This window comes from Canis aureus, chromosome 7, assembly GCF_053574225.1.
Source record: "Canis aureus isolate CA01 chromosome 7, VMU_Caureus_v.1.0, whole genome shotgun sequence".
Taxonomy (NCBI): domain Eukaryota; kingdom Metazoa; phylum Chordata; class Mammalia; order Carnivora; family Canidae; genus Canis; species Canis aureus.
In genome coordinates this window covers 13,173,465-13,194,329 of record NC_135617.1, presented here as the reverse complement: position 1 = coordinate 13,194,329, position 20,865 = coordinate 13,173,465, and the positions used below count along the sequence as shown (strand labels likewise).

Here is a 20,865-nt window from a genome sequence, read left to right as displayed (position 1 = left end):
TATCAACATCAATATTATAAACTGGGTAATAATAGAGTATGGGAAACTTGGTGAGGCATAAGCATATGTTAATCAGTTTATACTTCATGAGAGGTCACATATTGATTATAAACAAATCTTGATATCTTTAATGTGTGTTAATGGAAGAATTACATTTGGAAATTCTGGGAGGGTGGTATAAAATATAAATTAACAGTGTGACAATATGGCATTTAGCTACCCTGGGATTTCATTTTTTTGTTGTTGTTACCTATATCTATAACCTTGATTAGCCAAGATAGTCTACCCACATTTCTCTCTTATGGGATATTTAATTTTTTTTCATGGCTAAGTCTGACTTAATTAACATTTTGCCTTTCTATTTGTAGAAATAGATGTCCATTTGAGTCTCTAAACATAATCTCTGGTCTCTGAACATAGCCAAGTTACAGTTATAGTTATTTGCTAACTGCTCCAGTGGGTTCTTTTGTCCTTTTATTGAATTAGGAGTTCCAACTATATTAATACTTAGGGCTTTAGTGTTTCACAGAAAGTTATTCCTTTGTATATTTTGTCCTACATGAGCAAGTTGTCCTGGAATTAGAAATTATAACTGTTTGATTAAACAACTCCTGGGATGTCACAAAATTTTATGGCTTCTACTCTGAATAAAAACAAAGGTGAGTTCTCATTTGGGCAGCAAATATACTAAGGTTGAATGCTACAGAGAAGGAGAAAAAAAAGCAAAGGTGAAAAGCATTCAATGTGAGCAAAATGTTTTACAGTAAATTTAAGATCATTAAATCTTTCTCTAATGCCTTTATTTAAATGATAAAAATCATATTAGGCCTTGAAATAATATACTTTGAAAGGCAAAAAGCGAAAGCACTTAAGCCATCATTTTTAAAGACTTTCTTGGAAAGTAAGTATTCTATAAAAACACACTATGTGTATTTTAAAAACGTTAAAATATACATTTCAGTTAAAGTAGATAGTAGTATTATTGCAATGATATCATACTAAATTATTTTTATTCTATATTCTGTAAGTGTTAAAGAAAATTTCCAGAAAATCTTAACATATGTATAGAGGGACTCCTGGGTGGTTCAGTGGTTGAACATTTGCCTTCAGCTCAGGTTGTGATCCCAAGGTCCTGGGATTGAGTCCTGCATCAGGCTCCCTGTGGGAATGAAGGTTCTCCCTCTGCCTATGTCTCTGCCTCTCTCTGTGTGTCTCTCATGAATAAATAAATAAAATCTTAAAATATATATATATATATATATATATAGTCCATGTTTCAAACATAGACTTCTCATTCCAGAAGGCCAGATTTATTGATTTAAAAATAATTTTGAATCCAAAAGAATATGATCAGTATTGCCTAAAAAAATTAAAATGCACCTTTTTTTGTGATTATGATCTGCAAGTTTTTGCTTTAATATTTTCTGAAAGTATAAAGTATCAAGATTCTCATTTTTGCAAAACTGGAGTCTTGATGACAGGACAAATAAAACCTTCCTGGTCTGCCACCTTCTTCTTCTGTGCTATTCTTGGGTGGAGGCTAAGATAGCATACCTTCTTTGCAAGAAAGTTTTTTTTTTTTTCTCTCTCTCTCTCTCTCTTTTGACCAGAAGCAGGAACTGTCAGCTCACATGTAATGAAAACTATCCGTGCATGATTTCTAGCCCAATTTGGCAAACTCCAAGGGTCCTTTGAAAGGTAGCTGACATTTCTGATGATTACCTAAATTGAATTGAACCTTTGAATGTTGTCATTTTAAAGCATGTAAGAATCAGTCTAAAGAGGAAAGAGTTATAGCCAGATAATACAATTTCTGTTGATGTGGAAGAAACCATTTAGTCTTCCAATTTGAAAGCACAAATGCATTTGCCATGCATTTTAAGAAAATTTATCATGATATACTCTTACTGAAGTCACCTTACCGATCTTTGTTAGTATAATGATAGACATAGAGAGACCAAACACTTTTTGTAGAAGGCACAATTTATTTAAACATGATAGTGATGATTCGTCCTACAAGTGTATCTTAACTATGGAAAAAATTTATCTATCTATCTATCTATCTATCTATCTATCTATCTATCATCTATCTGTCTATCTATCTATCTCTGTGAAATTTGAGATTTATAGTTCTTCAACTATATTGGACCATTTGTAGTGACTAATGAGCAAGTCCCAAAATATAGAGGCTCACTGTAGGGCATTCTCAACGCATGCTTCTTATATTCTTTTACTGTAGAGGGTATTTTGCTTTGTAACATGGAAATTGCACGCCACTTGCTCTTATCCTCAACTATGTCATCCAAAATCTGCCCCTACCTCTGCCACTCTCATCGTTCTCCCAGTTTTCTAGATGTGCTGTGACAATTATGAAGCCACAGTGGAAATAGCCCCTCCTCTGCGAAGTCTTTCCTAGCTTCTCCAACTTTCTGACTTCCAAGAAGTGTACCAGTGTGCTTCCCCTGAAGCCATTGGGGTCTGTTTATACATGGATAGACATTCAAAGGAGAAAAAGCATTCCTCAAGAATAACTATTTTATAAACCTAAGAGCCAGTATAGAAAGAACATTCTGAGGTAATTAATGCGGGGTGGGAGCCGTGATAGTTGTTACACCTAAACTGGAAGTTTAGTTCTTCCTGACTAGAAGAATAGCTCCTAGAATAAACTTATTAGTAATGTGACACTGGTTTAAGATCTAATTTGTAGCTACATATATTCTTAATAGGGACAGAAACTGTTGAAGATAAACTGGAATAGTCCTTTGCAGTTTGGATTACTTTTTTAACATAGTAAGAATGATACAGCCAGCACATTAACCCTTTGGCCCATTTTGTGTAGATAGAGAAGATATTTACAGTCCCATCCTGGAGAAATTAGCATTTAATCTTTGAACAGCAGGGGGTTATCTCCATACAGAGAATCTTCAATTTTCAGTATGCAATTTCTTCATTTTCTCTGGAAGGACACCTGGAAGAATTAAACATAGTTCTCAAATATCAAATTGTGTGTCCTTAAAAGCCTGAGGGAAAGCAGAAGGACATTTTTGACAAGTCATTTTTTTTACTTTGATGAAAAGTTGTCTGTCGTTTTTATTTTGGTTTTATAACAAATTGACCCCTTGTAATGAAGTTTATGTAGGTAGTCATTTTATAATAAGAGTTAGAGGTGACATATAATTATTTTTGATAGCAGTGCTTTTTAGTAGCAGGGTGTGTGTGCCCCGTGTGTGTGGCATTGCCCTAGACATATAACGGGATGATACAACATGGAGATATAACAGGATGATACAATGTGGAGACAGAAGGGTAACTTTTTCATTAAAGCAGAAAAGTTAACTAATTTTCCAGTTCCTAAATCCTGGAGATGAGACCATGTAGACACTTAAAATTGTTGGCTCACGGTACTTATATTAGTTTTCTATTGCTGATATATTATTACAAACTTCATGGCTTGAAGTTTTTCTCATTCTGTAGGTCAGAAATCTGCTATTGGTCTCACCAGACTAAAATCAAAATGTCAGCAGAGCTGAATTTCTTCTCAGGGCTCTAAGGGAGAACCTTTTTCCTGCTTATTTAGTTGTTGGCAGCATTCTATTCCTTTGATTTCCTGCTCACTTGCTGGCTGTCAGCAGATGGCTGTCCCCAGGTTATAGATATTATCACATTGTCTCATGGCCCCCTTCCTCCGTTTTCAAAACCAATGGGTGATCATGGTATCTCCCCTGCCAGGTAAGTATGTTAGTAAATTGAACACCAATTAAAAAAAAAAAAAAAAGCCACCATACATGGGGTGGTAGGAATTGTCAATTTTGTGAGAAATTCAGCTTCTACTTTTCCAAAAATGATGTGTACCAGAAGCCCAATCTAAAGAACTTTTAACAATTAGAGTAAAAAAAATCACCTACAGATCACCTTCTGTTAATTGGTTCTATTAATAAAACTTAATGTCAACCAAAAAAAAAAAACCAATGGGTGTTAGAATCCTCATATTGTATTTTTCTAACACAACCATGAAAAATTCTCCACTTTTAAGGATCCGTGTGCTTACATTGAGCCCACCAGGATGATCCATAATAATCTCTACATCTCCTAGTCCATAATCTTAATCACATCTGCAATGTAACGTTAACATATACACAGGTTCTGGGTTTGAGACGTGGACATATTTGGGAGACACTTTTTCTATCTACCACAACGCTGAAGAAAATAATCTTAATGGTTCTCAGTTGCCAGAAATTATTTAGCATTAGAAATTACCAGGAGAATATCAGGTTGGGTTAAATTGGGCTAATGAAAAGCATTGAGTAAAAACTTAGTTTTGTAAGTGCTAAAGCCCAAGTCTTTTGACTTCCTATGGTTTTTCTACAGAACCACTGTATTATATCCTCTGACATTCTTAGCTATTTTAAGACATATGTAGTGGAGAATTTCTTCACAGGGCTATCTGCTTTTAAATCTCAGTCTTGACTTACTTGCTATGTGATCTTGGGGAAATCGTGTAACCTTTCAGGGCCTAGTTTTGCTTAGGCAAAATAGAAATACCAATAGCAATCTATTTCAGGGTCTTAGAAATGTCAATATGTTAATATATTTTTCAATTAAAATTATTAGTGCCTAGACTGTTTAAGAGTTATGTATAATTATTGCAGAACCATACATTGCTACTAAGTACCCCCAATGTTCTTTACTTAATAAATCTTTTTCTAATATATCATTTGCTCCATCTGAAACTGGACCTAATATCTTTCCTTTCTTTTTTTAATTGATGGCCAGTTAGATGGGTATCGTGAGAAATTGTCTTAAAGTTGACAACATATTTCCTATTTCTCAGGAAAAGGTTACTTTGACCTAAGAGGACAGCATTTCTCTTTGTTTTTGGAAAAAAAAAAAATCTCACTGGCCTTTTTTCTTCCAGCAAAAGTTTAAAGTCAAAATAGTCTTCTGAGATAAGATTGTCAGGATTTTGAGGAACAATTTTTTTCTACTTTAAAGAAAATGCATATGTTAGTTTTAAATTATAGATATAGGTGCATACTAGAAATAATATTTCCTGTTAGGAAATAAAAAGACTGCTTTTCCAGAACTCTGCCTGAATAGGAAACCAGGATTTGGGAAAAGAAAACCATGGTGAGGGATGCCTGGGTAGCTCAGCTATTGAGCCTCTCTCTGCCTTTGGCTCAGAGCTTGATCCCGGGGTCCGGGATCAAGTCCCACATCAGGTTCCTGCAGAGAGCCTTTTTCTCCTGCCTGTGTCTCTGCCTCCTCTCTCTCTCTCTCTCTGTCTGTCTCTCATGAATAAATAAATAAACTCTTTCTTAAGAAAAGAAAACCATGGTAAAGTGCCTGTGACTTGAAGGGAACAAGATGGGCATGAGGAATGGATAGCCTTCTGTGCATCCTTGTGGCAGACTGGGAGTAAGGAATTGGCCAAGAGGCATCGCCTGTATATCTTGGGGACATTCATTTCTAGAGTATAATTTTAATCTTTGCTTATGGTGTGAAATTCCCCAAAGCCTACAGAAATGTCTCATTATGTACTCTGGTTTTCTTTTATCTGTGCTCTGGGAGTTAAAGTCATGCCTGTGCCAGTGTTTGTTAGTAGTTTGTAAAGAGGAAATTAGTTGGTGTGTAGCCCAAGTGAAGACAGAATAGTATGTAGACAGCGCAGGGGATTGGATTGGGCTTCTGGCAAGGGGACAGTTAACATTCAGCACTGATTTACCATCCATGCATATATCCCACAGAAATTCCCAAAACTAGGGGACAAATAGGGCATGGTTAGTGAAAGGTGAGGATGGGCTTGGATGACTGCCGGATGGGTCTTGTAGGAAAGAAGTCTTCTAACAACTTAGGACATCCGAATTACATTAAGAAAAAACTCTTATAGATACGATAGGAATGCAGTTGATAGGGATGTTTTTATTTTGTGAGCATGACTCTAATACTGACTACTTGGTCAGCAGCACGTGAGTAGGGAGGGTGGGACAGCAGGAGGCTCTGGTGTGGACAAAGAAGCTGCACTGGCTGTAGAAAACTTTAAGTCCACAATAAAACCAATGAAATGTTGAAAAAAAGAAAAAGACTCTCAGATAAGTGAGAGTTTATAATATTGAAGATTATTGTGTTTAAGAAAGCTAACACCTTCCTTTTTTATTGATCCATTAACATGTCATAGATTAATAGTCATCCTAAGCATTTCAGACACATCTTTTTGATAAATTATCTAGCAAAATATTTTGTTTGAAATTTCAGTGAATCACAGCAATATGACAAAGTGTCATTTCAAAGAATATTGTATTAAAATAATCTAATAGTTTAAATAATGTCATTTTACAGGCAGTAATTTAGAGACAAAGTTTCCATAGTTTGTAAGATGCCACATAAAATATATGAGTTAAAAAAAAAACTATAATCTATTTCTAAATGTCTTTGGCTATCATTTGTTGATTACAGTATTGCTAATAAATGCCATCTCATCATTGTGATGGTTACTATTATTTCTGTAATGAATTTGGTTGTGAAAAAGATTATTTTGTTTTCAAAATTAAGAGGGTCATTGAGTGTCTTGGTGCCAGACATAATAGTTGGAATGGGACTGTAATAGGAAGAACATAAATTGTATTTTATGTTCTACATTGAATGTCTTCACATCACACTAGAAAACTTAGTTTCTGTTTTTTTTTTTTTTTTTTTTTTTTTTTTTGAGAATGGTTTAAAATGCCATCGCTCTTTCTTAGGGAACCACTTCATTGCACATGAGATAAAAAGGTTCTCTTCTTATGGCACCTCCAGGACTTTACCTCTCTAAGAACAACTCCAGGGTTCTGACCTCTACCACACAGACTGAATCAGGTCATGGGCACAAGCAAAGGGACTCCAACATGTATAGAGAACAGCATTTACTAAGGTTGATTCTAAGGAGCACAACCATGCTAAATATGGTTGCATTCATCCAAAAAAGGGTTCATTTGGAATACTGGATTGAATATATTATAGACTTTTCTTTACTGCAAGTATTCTTAGCTTCTTCAATGCACTAGTATATATAGTAAAACTATTAAGAGAAAGTAAAATATAAAGTGTATAGTGTTTTTTTTTTTATATTTATTGATTCATGAGAGACACACAGAGAGAGGCAGAGACACAGGCAGAGGGAGAAGCAGGCTCCCTGTGGGGAGCCTGATGTGGGATGTGATCCCAGGACCCAGCGAACATGACCTGAGCCAAAAACAGATGCTCAACCACTGAGCCACCCAGGTGCCCCTTAAGCGTATAGTGTTTCTCAAAGTTACTTCATCAGGGTTGAGTGGTGGGTCAGTTGATTCAGCATCAGACTTGATTTTTGGCTCAGGTCATGATCTCAGGGTCCTGGGATGCATGGGGCTCTCCACTTAGCAGGGAGTCTGCTTGTTCCTCTCCCTCTACCCCTCCCCTTGCTTCCACTCTCCCTTTCTCTGAAATAAGTAAATCTTAAAAAAATAATTGATTATATTGATTATTTTATTATATTACTTGATTATATATTATTAGAAGATTTCGTGGCATATTATTTTTTTATTACTGAGAACTCCCTTAGGTGAAATGTCGTGGATAGGATTAGCAAAGGAACACACATGGAACAGAGCAGCAGCACAAGTTTAGAGGCTGGCAATGACAAAAGTGGAAATCAGACTAACAGAAAAATGGGATATCCTATACAGGATCCAGGTAGCCTAAAGAGAGGGCCAGTGTCCTTAACAATAAGAGAGTTTAATAAGTGATGTACATGCAGCACAGGGATAGATGTATGGAGCAGAGTGATGAAAACATGATTAATGAAGGACTTAATACTCCTGATTTAAGATTGATTGATTGATTGACTTAGGTTCCTCTTGGACAGGAGCCAATCTCAATGGAGCAAGGATAAACCTCGCCTTTGTTTAAAGGCCAGTGCACTGAATTTTATGCTAATTTTTATCATAACATCTTATAAAATATTTTGTGGTAGATTCTTCAAGGTTTAGGGCTCAAAGAGTTGGAGTATGTGGAGGTAAGATCAATAGCTCTTGGTAAGCCAATCTTTATAACAGGACTCCTAAAATCTTACTCTACTCTTTGATGACCTGTTGCACTTTAATAGTCCTGAATGCAATGTGGCCAAGTAGATGACATCTGAGAGCAATGGATCTTGACTTTTCTTGGAGAACTTATTATAAAAACATGTTCTTAGACTGCAGATTTAGAGAGTCTGACCCAGTAGGTCAGCAGTGGAACCTAGGACTCTCAATTTTCGGTGAGCTGTCTAGATGATTCTGGGGTAGAAGGTCCAGGGACCACTCTGAGAAAAATATTCTTAGACCTTTGTGGTAGTCGAAATATCCCTCCTTTAGCTGGGGGAATATCAAACAGGATACTTGTATTATTTAAATCAAAGGAATTCAGATATATTAAGATTCCAGTCAGGTCAAGTATTTAGCAGCCTTTCTCAGAAAGGAAATTATCTTCAATTTGGAGAATAAGATTAGATTAATTCAAGTTTTATGGAGGTTGAGTGCTGTTTTGACTAGAGGGCAGCACTGTCTAAAAGCATGAGGTAAGATCATCTTCCCAAAAGAGCTCCAAAGCAAGAGCAACAAGAACAACAATAAATCAAAGACAGGTTTATTTAAATCTTGGCCTCCAGTCAATGTTGTTGTCATTGACACTCTAGGCTGTTTTGGTTCACACTTATTCAGTTGTTTCCAAAATATTTCCTTCTGTCATTCCAGTGTTCTTAATTTGTCAGAGGATTTCTTTCTGGGTCATGGTTTTATCACCTTGAAACTCTTTGAACTTCATCGATTCGTTGAATCTAAACTGACCCATTATTAAGCTCATTCCATTTACCTCAGAGAAGCACAGTTTAGTTTATGAATTTATAAGATTTGATACTGTATTCTTAATATGCTTCCATTTTATTAATTTTGTTTTAAACATAAAATAAAACAATATGTGGTTAGTGCCACTTTTATAAGTTTATTAGTATTGATTAGTAGCATTACTATTGTTAATAGCATTTTAATAAGTTGAATAGCTCTGAAAATGACCAATACTCAATAGGGAGCTCTTTGCTGTAGCTTGCACTGTATTTTTACTTCACAATTAGTAATCAGCTGCTGTGTAAATCAAATAATTTTGAGTTAGCAAAAACATGTTTCTTTGTTACTTTAAAATATTAATATTTATAAAATAAAAACTGTCTCTCTACTTAAACCTGTCATGTAGCGTATATTTTGTTTCATTTATCCACTTTTCAAGACATAAATAACTCTCTTGTGAAGTCAGCCTTTCTTTGAGCAAAGGAGGTATCAGCTATTTCAGGCAACAACAAAAGCTCTGGTGTATTTTGAAAGGGTTAATATGTTTTCATAAGGTTTAGCTGCAGATGATAAAGGGGAACTTTAGAAATGTTTGCGGTGGACTATTTAATAAAAGGCATTATTAGAAACATTTACTTCTTCACTGATTAGATTTCAAAGGATGGTGAAATTTAAAGGTGTTCATTTATTGCTTTCAAATAACTTATAAAAATAATTTCCTTTCTTCTGAGATTTAAGTACCTACTAATATACATAAATAGTGGTTGTATCAGTTGATACAAGAAAATGAAATGTCTATTCAGTCATTTCTGGTTTGGCAAGTTGCATATTACAAGATACATTTCATATTCTTTTCCAGCAACATAAATATGAATTTATCGTATAATTTAAAGCCATTTTCTATTGTAAAATTTTAAATGAATTGGAAATTTGTTGAAATTGAATTGTTTCTGGATGAGAGAAAGTACTTTGAATGGGGAATACATATAAATAATTGAAAAGTGTGTAAGAGAAAAGCCAAGAATTCATTTGCATTTTTGAATAAAGCCAAACTTTCATTTAATTATACAGTAGTGGGCCTTAAATATATATTTTTAGTCAAGTCTGTAAAACTGCCAGATGCTAAAGTAACATAGATAGGCCAATTATGGATTGTGTTTTATTAACATAATCAGAGATTTTATAAAAGATAAAAAGCTTTCAAGGTTTGGATCAGGAACAGAGGTTTTCAATGCCTCTGTATAGCTTGGTAAAAATGCACATGATGCAGATGCAGAGTAGGGCAAGCAAGTCTTTCATTCCTATTTTTACCAGTTGAAGAAACTTGGGCTCTAGCTCCCAATACCCAATATTGCCCTTTGGGTATATTTCCCCAGGGGAAAATCCTGATAGGACACTGGTAAGGAAATACTTTTTACACCCTGAATGATAATATTTAAAGATACTTAGCTACTCCATCCCCACCTTCCTGTATTATCCATGTTCAGCAAAATCTAAAACAATATATATACATCATGCTACGTTTTAGCTAATGTACTGAATACACATATGAAATCAGTGAAAAGTAATCTAGAATATACTTCATATATAAGCATTCAGTATGTGCTGCTCCCATAGTTCTTTCTCATTTTTTTTTCTTAGATTCCTCCTATCAGTCCAGTTTCACTTTCTATTCCTCTACTAAAATTTAACTTGACTTGAAAATATTCAGTGTTTGAATTTCTGTCTATATTGGGGGACTAGATTAAATAGAAACCCGAGTTCCAATTCCAGTTAACTCGTGTGTCTTTTTATAGGATGCTTTCACTTTGGGAAGGACCAAGAGCTTCAGTTGTTATCCATGTGAACTGCAATGGAAAATTCTGGCAGAGTTTAGTTCAATAATTTTTTAAAAAGTTGAAATGTTCTCAAAAAATAACTTGCAAAGGATGAGTGCCTTCCTCTTGCAGTTTTAGTTTGCTTTTGAAACAGCTACAAGAACCCATTCCCTTTGGAAACAGGTCCTGGGACACATTCCCCTGTACAACTATCCTTACTGGATCCTTATATAACTTACCAGGAAATAGAGGAGGTAGAGATTTTCTGGAACCTTAATAATCTAATTAACCACAGAAATCCAAATCCAATTATGAGAGAAGCTTCATCAATTTTTATAAGGTGTCATATTATAACAGCTCTGTGTTTTCTCACCCAATCCTTCTCTCTACCCCTTCCTCACAACATAAGTAACTCACATTCATTTTGTTGGACAGCAGTGAGTGTGGACCCATGAGGGAGGAATGAGTAGCCTAGAGGACTACTACAGTTACGGTGGAGCTGTTGAGATGACAAAAACTGGAAATATCTAAATAGTATTTGGGGGGGAAACGGGCATGATTTTTTGGAGTGACACAGGTGTTGGGGGTATAGTGCGCTTCTAGACATCTCTTCTTTCCTTTTCTTCAGGACTTGGCTTCTTCAGGATGTAGAGGAGCAAGAGACAGAAGGATAAGCACTATCTACTTACATCATTCCTGTTGTAGGTCTTTGTGTTAGTAGTCAGAGGCTACCAGGCTAACATTATCTGGATGCTGATGCCTGAGGTGGCTGGTGTGGGCACAAGCAAGTTCTTTAGAGGCCCTTCCCACTAGATAGGCCCCTGACAAGAAAGGATTGACTTGACTCCTGCCATTCCACTATATCACTGTCACAGCTAGCTTGGCAGCTTGGTTCTGGGGTCTCCTTACTGGTGTATAGTTCTCTTAGAGTATCCCCAAAATGACTTGAATATGGTTCTTCTCTCCCCACTGAAGCACACTCTTACATTCTTGCATAGCAGTTGGTGGAGTGCGAGCTGCTTCGCTGTAGCCCCTCTCTCTTTGCTCTGCCATCTTTTTCTGTTCCTCTTTTACTTTGCATGGCAGCAATCGGGAAGTTTGTTTTCCAAGCCAATCTCTAAATGAGGAGCTAATTTCCAGTCTCCCCTTCTTGGAGACTTCAGTTTTTAGATGTCATGCTATGCCTCCCTCACACATAAATAAGCTCTTAGCCTAGAGAATAGATTTTTCCTTCTTTCCCATAGAAGCCCTCTTACTCTGTTGATTCTGAATATCCTCTCTCTTCCTCCCAGGAGGTCTCCTTTTTTGTCCTGGGGTGGCAGAAGGGAAGGGAGGATGTTCTGTCTTGGACCTCCAGCACTGCATGAAGGTCATTGTCTTCAGAGACTTCCATGAGTCTTTGCCCTTGGTCTGTGAGCTTAGAAACAGGAAATTCCCTGTATCCTACATATTGGTATTAGACTATACAAGGAAAGTAGCAAGAAAACAACCTAACAGATTCTTAGCTAACATTTGACAGTTAATAGCCAATATTCTGCATCTTTTGTCTATCAGATATCTTACATATGTGAAAACATTTAGTGGATTGCATGATCTACGGTACTATCATGATATTTGAAACATCAGTACACATTGGGGAAGAAATTATTAAGGTGAATATAATAACTCAAACCTAAATGCTACCTTTGATATATTCATTTTGTGTTATTATGCAAAGTGATAACCATGGTTACATCAGTCCCATCTTTTCACTTTCTTCCCTTAATATGCAGTTAGCACTCCTAGTTGGCACACACATTGGGAAGGGTTCTGGACTAGACACCTGAAAAACTTGAGCTCATATCTAGCCTCCTCTGGATAACTGCATTGTTGTGACTTGAGATAGTCCCTTATCTTCTTTGGACTTTAATATTTAGGAGCCTTGTGTATAAGACTTTGGTAGGTTATCTCTTATATTATGCCTAATTCTAATCCTAATTCATTAGAAAATGCTATTGAGTCAGTGATTTAATGTGTTTGCTCAATTTTTGTCAAGTGTCACCTGATTTTACTATGTTCCCAGTAACCTGATATTCCATAATTATTTGGTATCTGTAACTTTTACATGACCCCGTTAAGGTAAATCTTTAGATATTTTGGCTTACTTAATTTGATTACTGCCATATAACAATTTAGAGACAAAGTAATGAACGTATCTTACAGCTAAACAGCTGAGTCATAAAATGACTTTAAACATTATAAGTAGTATTTAACATGAAACTGAGGTGCTTTAATTTTTGTGCAGGATCTCTTTTTAAAATTAAGCTTGATATTGATGTTTTAGTCTTATATTTATTTGAAAAGTGTGATATATTTCTTTGAAATATTTAGTTTATAATAAAATGTTTTAAACTAAAAAAAAAAAAAAAAAGAAATCTAGCTTCCTAATCCATTACCTGGATGGTTTAAAGATCACTAAACCTTTAAGCATACATATGTAACCAAACCATAAGCATATCAGCAAGTTGGTATTGAAAAAAATTATTTTTCCCTTAGTGTGCTTCTCTTTCATTAATGACACAATTTATATTTATAAATATAAGTTCCATATAAGTCAAGGTGTCCATAAATTAATTTTCTTCAATAAAGAATGTTTTTTCTATTGTCATGCCACATTTGAAATATAGTTCTCTTAAGATAGTTGGATGTTGGATTTATATTTTTAAGTAGTTTTGTTCTTATTTAGCATAGATTATTTAGTTAGAACATTTGTTTGCCATAGAGCAATAATCTTTCTAAAAAACATGACTTCATAAATTATTATATTTTTAAGTGGCGTATCATTGAAGGTATCTGGGTTTCTCATAAGTTTTCTCTTTTGGGATAGCTTACCTTTTGGAGATTTTGGCACCAAAAATACTGCCTTTTCAAAGACATCTTTTCTTTTGTGCCTTATTTTTTGTTTGAATTTGTTTTCTCTATGGAGATATAATACTATTTAGAACCAGTGATACTGAAGATTACCTTCTGTTTTGGTATTTTTCAAAATATCAAAGGTTATATGACTTCAATATTCAATATAGAGTCCTAAGAGACACACATTTTCAATACTGAATATATGCATTTAAAATAAATACGTCCACGACATATTTACAGAAATATGAAAGTGCCGGGTTTTTTCCCTTACTTTTAAAATCAAGAAAGCCTCTTATGCCTTGACAGATAAAATGTACAGCCTAAAGATCATTCAAAATTCATGAAGTTTGTGCAGACTGAAATTTATTTTAAGTGTGTGAATAAGAAACAATTTCCATTCCAGGTTCTTTTTGAGAAGGCACAATACATAATTACAATTAGCTGATTGGCAGCTATTCCTTCCAGTGATTTAAAATCATTATGCAGTTTGTTGCACTGTCCGCTTTCAAAGTTCTTTGATTGCTAATTTTAAAGAATGATATTCATTTCAAAATGAGAGAAATGTTATATATTCAGAATTGGAAAGCAACAAATCGTATTCATTTTCAATTTTTTAGTTTAACAGAAACTTTAGAATAGATGTGAGCAAGGAAGAAAAAGAGGTTTAATAACTAAAATTGAGACTATCTCTAATTGATCATATCTTGCTGTGTTTATTCAGCCATTTCAAGGAAATGCGCTCATTTCTGTAGGATTTTTTTAAATAATACATTTTTTTTTTTTATTTCTGAGACTTCCGCCCTATAGTAAGAGAATTTTTTTTTTTTAAGTTTTAGGCAGAAAATAAAATTGACTTTTTGTTTTTGTTTTTGTCTCAGTAAAGGCCCTTATGTTTAATTCAGAATCTGATATGCTACTTTAAGAAAGTGTATTAAATAATTTATTTCAGCTTTGAAGTTTCATTCATTCATTGCTTCTTTTGGGAATTTTAAGGCTTTCAGGACAGGTGGCACCCAGTTTTTCTTTGTATGTTTCTATATTCACAACCTAGATTTTGTGAACAATTAGAATGTTAATCTTTGTTATTGAACAACATAGATAGCAGTCATGTAAAAAGATTTAGTTGGACTTAATTTACAGTGCTAGTGATTTGTGCTTTATTCGGTCTGACACTATTTATTAGAAAGCAAATACTTTCTCCCAGCCAATAAAATAGGAATTGAAGCTAAACTAAACATTTTCAGAGACTAGTTCAAAGACTAGTTCTAAGAGACTATACATCCCACCTTTGAAATACTTTGTATTTTTGTTCCAGAACCAAATAATAACTAAATCAATTGGTTGTATTACTAGTCATGGGTCTGTTTTGCCCATATTTTCAACATACTGGATGCCCTTAGGTTTGTAGCACATTTTATTTATCTGCTCTGTCATAAAGTAAAACACTTACGTTCATAGCTTTGAGGAATAGATATGATGATCGATCACAAAATGGAAAACACAAAAAATGAGCAGCAGATGTTGCTTTTTCTCATTTTGCCTTGTTTTACATATCACAAATTAAACTCATATAAAATATTGTAGGAATATTGAACAGTACATACTCTCATTGTTAGATAGCTAACAAAACAATACAAAACAAGCAAGCCCTTGTTTTGCCCAGCTCTTTTTAATTTAATGCCTCTTCTCCCCTACATTGTCCTACTAATGAATCCTATGGGATACTTTCAGAGAAATGGTGTAGAGTGGATTTGGGGTCAGGGGGTAATGAAAAAATAGCAAAACTTTCCTTCACTGGGTCAGAGAGCTTTGATCATTTGGGACTGAATCAAACATTATTATTGGTCTGTTCATTTAAAATAATTGAATTGAGTAAATAATTTAAAAAGCTTGAGATAAAGACTTTAATATTTATTTAGAGGAAAGGTCCTAATCATTTGGTTTGAAGGTTTAAAATTGCAAGAGCATTATATCTTAAGTCACATAGAACATTAGATGCTATGCTTATTTGAAGAGGGACGAGAAAACCGGAATATGGGAAAATCTTTAGTATGTATGTCTTATCTAATGTCTTATTTTTTAATATAATAAATATCCTGAAGATTTATTTGGTCAATTAAAATGTTTGGCTTATTATGAAAAGTTCAGACTTAAATATTATGCTTTGCATTTTTGCTGATTTTTCTACTAATATATTTTAAAAGCATTATGCTCTAAAAATCTTATTTCTATGATAATCATATTCCAAGACCCTTACCCTCTATTTCATAGTCCTATTAAGCTGTTACATGTATCACTGTTATATCTAAGTCAGTGAAATAAATTAGGATTCCATAGGAGAAAAATAGAAGAGTGGCATGTCTTCTTCACTTTGTGCTTTCACTACCCAAATTGCACTGTGCATATTGGAAATTATATAATTTTTATAGGCAATGTAAGTATTTGATTATGTATGATAGACACTGTTTAAAGGAAAGCTCACATTACAAAAAAAGAAGCTCACATTATACTGTTTACCGCAATATCTACAATTATAAATTTTCAGGAAATCTAAAATGTGAATCTTTACATCAGTGATTTCTACTCTTGTAACAGACAGATTTTTCTTCTTCTGATAGTCCCATGCAAGCAAACACTTGAATGCTTCATTACATGGATCATTTGTGCTTCCTAGATAACCAGAAGGTGTAACACTTGCGTTGATCAATTATAGGAGACTTCCCTTGAGGCCTTAGAAAAAGAATTCTTGAAAGAAATTCTTATCTGCTTTGCTTGACTCTCTTTGATGACTGATAACACATCTAAAGGCTAATGTGTGTTAGAAGCTGACACACATTTAGGAAAGGTGTATTGTGCCCTAGAGATCTGATGCTTTCCTTCACTGCCTAGAATTCTATCATCCTCTTGTGTCTAGTGAATTTAGAAAAGCCAAGTTAGTGGGCAAACACATAACTGAATTTGTTATATATTTTTAAAAATATTTTTTATTCATTTTAAAGAGAGAGAGACTGTGTGTGAGAGCAAAGGAGATCATTAGTGGGGGGATGCTCAGAGGGAAAGGGAAAAGCAGACTCCCTGATGAGCAGAATGCCTGCTGCTGGTCTAGATCTCCTGAGTCCAGGATCATGACTTAAGCCGAAGGCAGATGCTTAACCAACTGAGCCACCCAGGTGCCCCTGAATTTGTCCTACTTTTTAACATCACAAATATTGTATTTGTCAGAGTCTATCAAAATGATATATTAAAATTGCATGTGAAATATGTTATGGAGAATGTAGTTAAAAGAAATTATTTTGTCTAAAAGTTGTATAGTAGACTTTAAACTTTAATTAGTTTAAAAGTTGGATCGAATTTTTAAAATGTATAAGTTATGAATAGCTGTTTTATCACTTGAATGTTTTTCTTTTTAATGAGAACTTTATTTCTGTTTTTGGTTGATTTACTTTGTTTCCATTGGATTTTGTGTTGCATTTTTTTTTTGAAGAGTTTAGGATATACTACAATTCTTCTCTCTTCCCATAGCAAAAGGGGGCAAAGAGTTGCATAAAGCTTTCAATAATCTTCTGTTGATGTATGGCACTATTTGGTAGTTATAAAATGTCTTAATGATATTAAGATTTATATAGCCTTGGAATTTAAATGATAAAAAGGCAATATTTATATGGATGAGTGGAACCTAAGGTAAAGATAGATGGGAATGGAAATCATTAGTATCTATATAAATAGAACTAAAATTTTGTAACCAGCACAGATTAAGAGTAAAAGAGTAGCTGAATGTTACAGGAGCATATAAAAGACAATAATTCTGGATGTAGAGTGACATATACAGAAAAGAATCAGGAAAAAAAAAAAAAAAAAAAGAATCAGGAAAATGCCATATTTGATCTGCTTAATCAGAGAAATTCTGTGCAAGGACAAAATGTATACAAGCATATCATAAGATGAAACATTTCTATTTTCTCTGTTGTAAGACATTGAAAAATATTAAGAGGGTTATTGCATCTTTTTATTCCATCCAAGCAAATATATAACTAACTTTTAGAAAACACAGTACAATTAATTTGAACATAACTGTTAATGGATTCAGCCATTATGTGTTCTCAAGTGCAGATTAAACTATTAGAGAATAAGTAGCTATTTATTTATCTTCATCCATCTTGCATTTGAAATATCTCAGTTACAAAAGTGTTTGTTTGTCTCCACATCAATCTTCTGTTATTTTTGCTTTTATTTCTGTTCAGTTTGGTGGGATAAGAAGTGAAGAAATGCAAATATTCTCAGGAGAGGTAGTCAACTCTTTAAGGGAAGTTAACTGGTAGGAACTTTGCAATGGACAACTAGCTGAGACAAGCTGGTGGACAGTGTACATTGTAATAATTAAGGAAAAACACTCTGGAGTCCATAATATTTGGTTTACATCTTGATTATATGACCTTAGTTTTTTAATCCATAAGATATGAATGATTAATGATTATGGTATCTACCTTTTGGGATTGTTGGGACAATCACAGAGATAAGACATATAAAAAAGCTTAGCATATGAAAGAATTCACTGAATCTTATATATATAATAAATATACTTTGGTAGGGGAAAGAGGAGGTGAAATTTTAGAGTGGTCGTTTTTAAAATACTCCTTGGGCTCCTCAAGAGAATGTTTAATTTTTTATTGTTCATTTTAATTATCTATAAAAAATAGTTTTGCCTTATGTGGTTAACCACTGAAATTACCAGATGTTAAGCAGCTATTATCTCATTTGCATCATATTCAAACCAAATAATGCAAACCAAGGATCCACAATTAAGTATAAAGGATTACAGGAAGACAAAGAGGCAGGACCTTAGATCATCATGCAAGGTTCAGTAGGATAGCCAACCTAGAAGAAATTACCCCATGATCAAATATCAAGCAATATATCACAGCAAAGCAGGAAACTATAGTGTTATTTTGTAAATTTTAAAACTCCATATGGACTAAAGTAACAAAGATTCTATCTAGTTCGTGTATATGTATAAGAAACTTTATAAAATAAGATGAGGAGCCATGAAAATCCATGTTCTCTAAAGAAGATGCACACAGGGCAGCTTGGGTGGCTCAGTGGTTTAGCGTCACCTTCAGCCCAGGGCGTGATCCTGGAGTCCTGGGATCGAGTCCCACATCCAGCTCCCTGCATGGAGCCTGCTTCTCCTTCTGCCTGTGTCTCTGCCTCTCTCTCTCTCTCTCTGTCTCTATGAATAAATAAATAACATCTTTAAAAAAAAAGATTCATACAGTTTTTAAGTTTGAGACACACCTGAAGAGCTTAGAACATATACTGAAGGGAACAGTTTAGGGTGGTGTGCCCAGAGCTATGATTAAGTATCAGTCATCATTGGGCTCTGGGTTGATAGAAAGAGATAGTAGGTCTATATCAGCGAGAAAGTGGCAAGAGCATTGCAAGCATAGTGAGGAGTACTGAAAGGCAAATGTTTCATATTTCAGAATTTACTTATAACCAACCTTTTTTCAGAGCTTAGCCTACCAAACAGTTCAACAGATTATATTTCTCATTCATTATGATCTCCCTTCCTTTGTAGCTGTTCTTTGATTGGGTGGCTAATGATGAAACATGGGACTTGGGGCAGGATTTAAACATGTTGGCTACTTTTCAGTCCATTCTATTGGCAGGCTGTGGACCTTAACCATATGGTAAGGCAGGGCACTTATATTCATTCTAGAGGTTTATTCATATCTGCCTGCTGCAAGAAATTAGCACTGTTCACACTTGTTTAGCCTTAATAAAAATCTTTTTAGCTGAAGCACAGGGATAAGGTCACCATCTGCCACATAGAAATGCCAATATTAAATGAGCAACAGGAGGAAGGTGTCTTTCATTCTTAGGGACTTTTAGAAAGAACTTCAACTAGATTGAGTACTAATTGATTCCTCTCTTCACCAGTTTAGACCATAATTTACATTTTATATTGTCAACCACACTATAACAGCTGTGGAATCTATCAGTGAATCATGCTTGCCATTCCTAGAAATAGCACTACAGGTAGCTTTTAAAAATATGAGTGTCTTTGAAATCAGATATCTACTGTTTGTGTCAGACACTGCTTGAAACTTAAACTGAGGCAACTGAGTGAGCATCTGGATTTTTTTGTCACAAAGTTTAGGTAGATTATGGACTAAGAACTATCTTTACGAAAAAGTAAATTTTTAAATGGAGATGTGTAATATTAATGGGATTTTTATGATTAATATAACTTCTTTGGAAATTAAGAAAGTTAATACATATAGTTCTTAAACCCAAATTTTCATGAGTGGGTTGTTTTGAATCCTTGAAAATTATTAGATACCTCAAAAATCAGATTCTATCACCAGAATTTAATTATGAAATGATATTAAAGGTATCTACATGACACTGTTAAATCTACATATCCTGTATATTATAGTGAATGTTCATTTTGTTCAGAATGTTCTGTAAACAATTCACAATTAATAATGGCTGGATGAATGATTTAAAAATGGTTTAAAATCAGAATTCTGAGATTTAAAAAAACATGCATTATATGCAAAGGAATGAATACATTTTATCTGTGTTTTTATAACATCTGCTTTAAAAGGTAGTGTTAAAAATTGAAGCCTGAGGGCATTTGGGTGGCTCAGTCAATTAAGCTTCTGCATTTGGCTCAGGTCCTGATCCCAGGGTCCTGGGATCCAGCCCTGCATCAGGCTCCCTGGTGGGCAGGGAGCCTAATTTTCCTTCTGCCTGCTGCTCCCCTTGCTTGTGCTCTCTGTTTCTCCCTCTCACTCCCTGTCAAATAAATAAACAAAATCCTTATAAAAAATTGAAGCCTAGATCTAAGTTAATGAATGTAACATACATTTTCCTTCATTCCACCACTTTTACCTGGTTTCATTGTAGGTAGCCTTTTGGACGTTACTTATAGCAGTATATTTTCAGTTTTCAAACATATTTGGGCATTTTAATTGAAATAGATTCTGACGTTCATACCTACAAAATCAGCAGACTTTTTTAGTTCAGAGAAAAATGAGACACAACAGGCATGTGAATACCAAACACACAAACATAAACAAACAAAAAGAATTTGTAATCACGAACACAGAAGTTGATAGTAACTTGTCTTCATTTTATTTTGGTTTTAAAAAATTTGTCTTACGGAGTTATAGAAATTAAAGAGAAAATGTCTAGACAGATGCAAGCTCTCATTTGTATTGCTATGGTCACTAATCTCATTTCTTTGGCTATTTTTTTAACCTTTGTTTCCTAGCAGTCTGTACCAGTTATTCTAACTGTATTAGCAGTGATGA

At 34.4% G+C, this 20,865-nt stretch overlaps 1 protein-coding gene across 6 annotated transcripts in view; it reads left to right on the top strand.

The window, feature by feature from the left end:
- The window catches only part of GRIK2 (glutamate ionotropic receptor kainate type subunit 2), a 1,064,497-nt gene that overhangs the window by 478,127 nt on the left and 565,505 nt on the right, over positions 1-20,865 (top strand). The window lies entirely within an intron of this gene.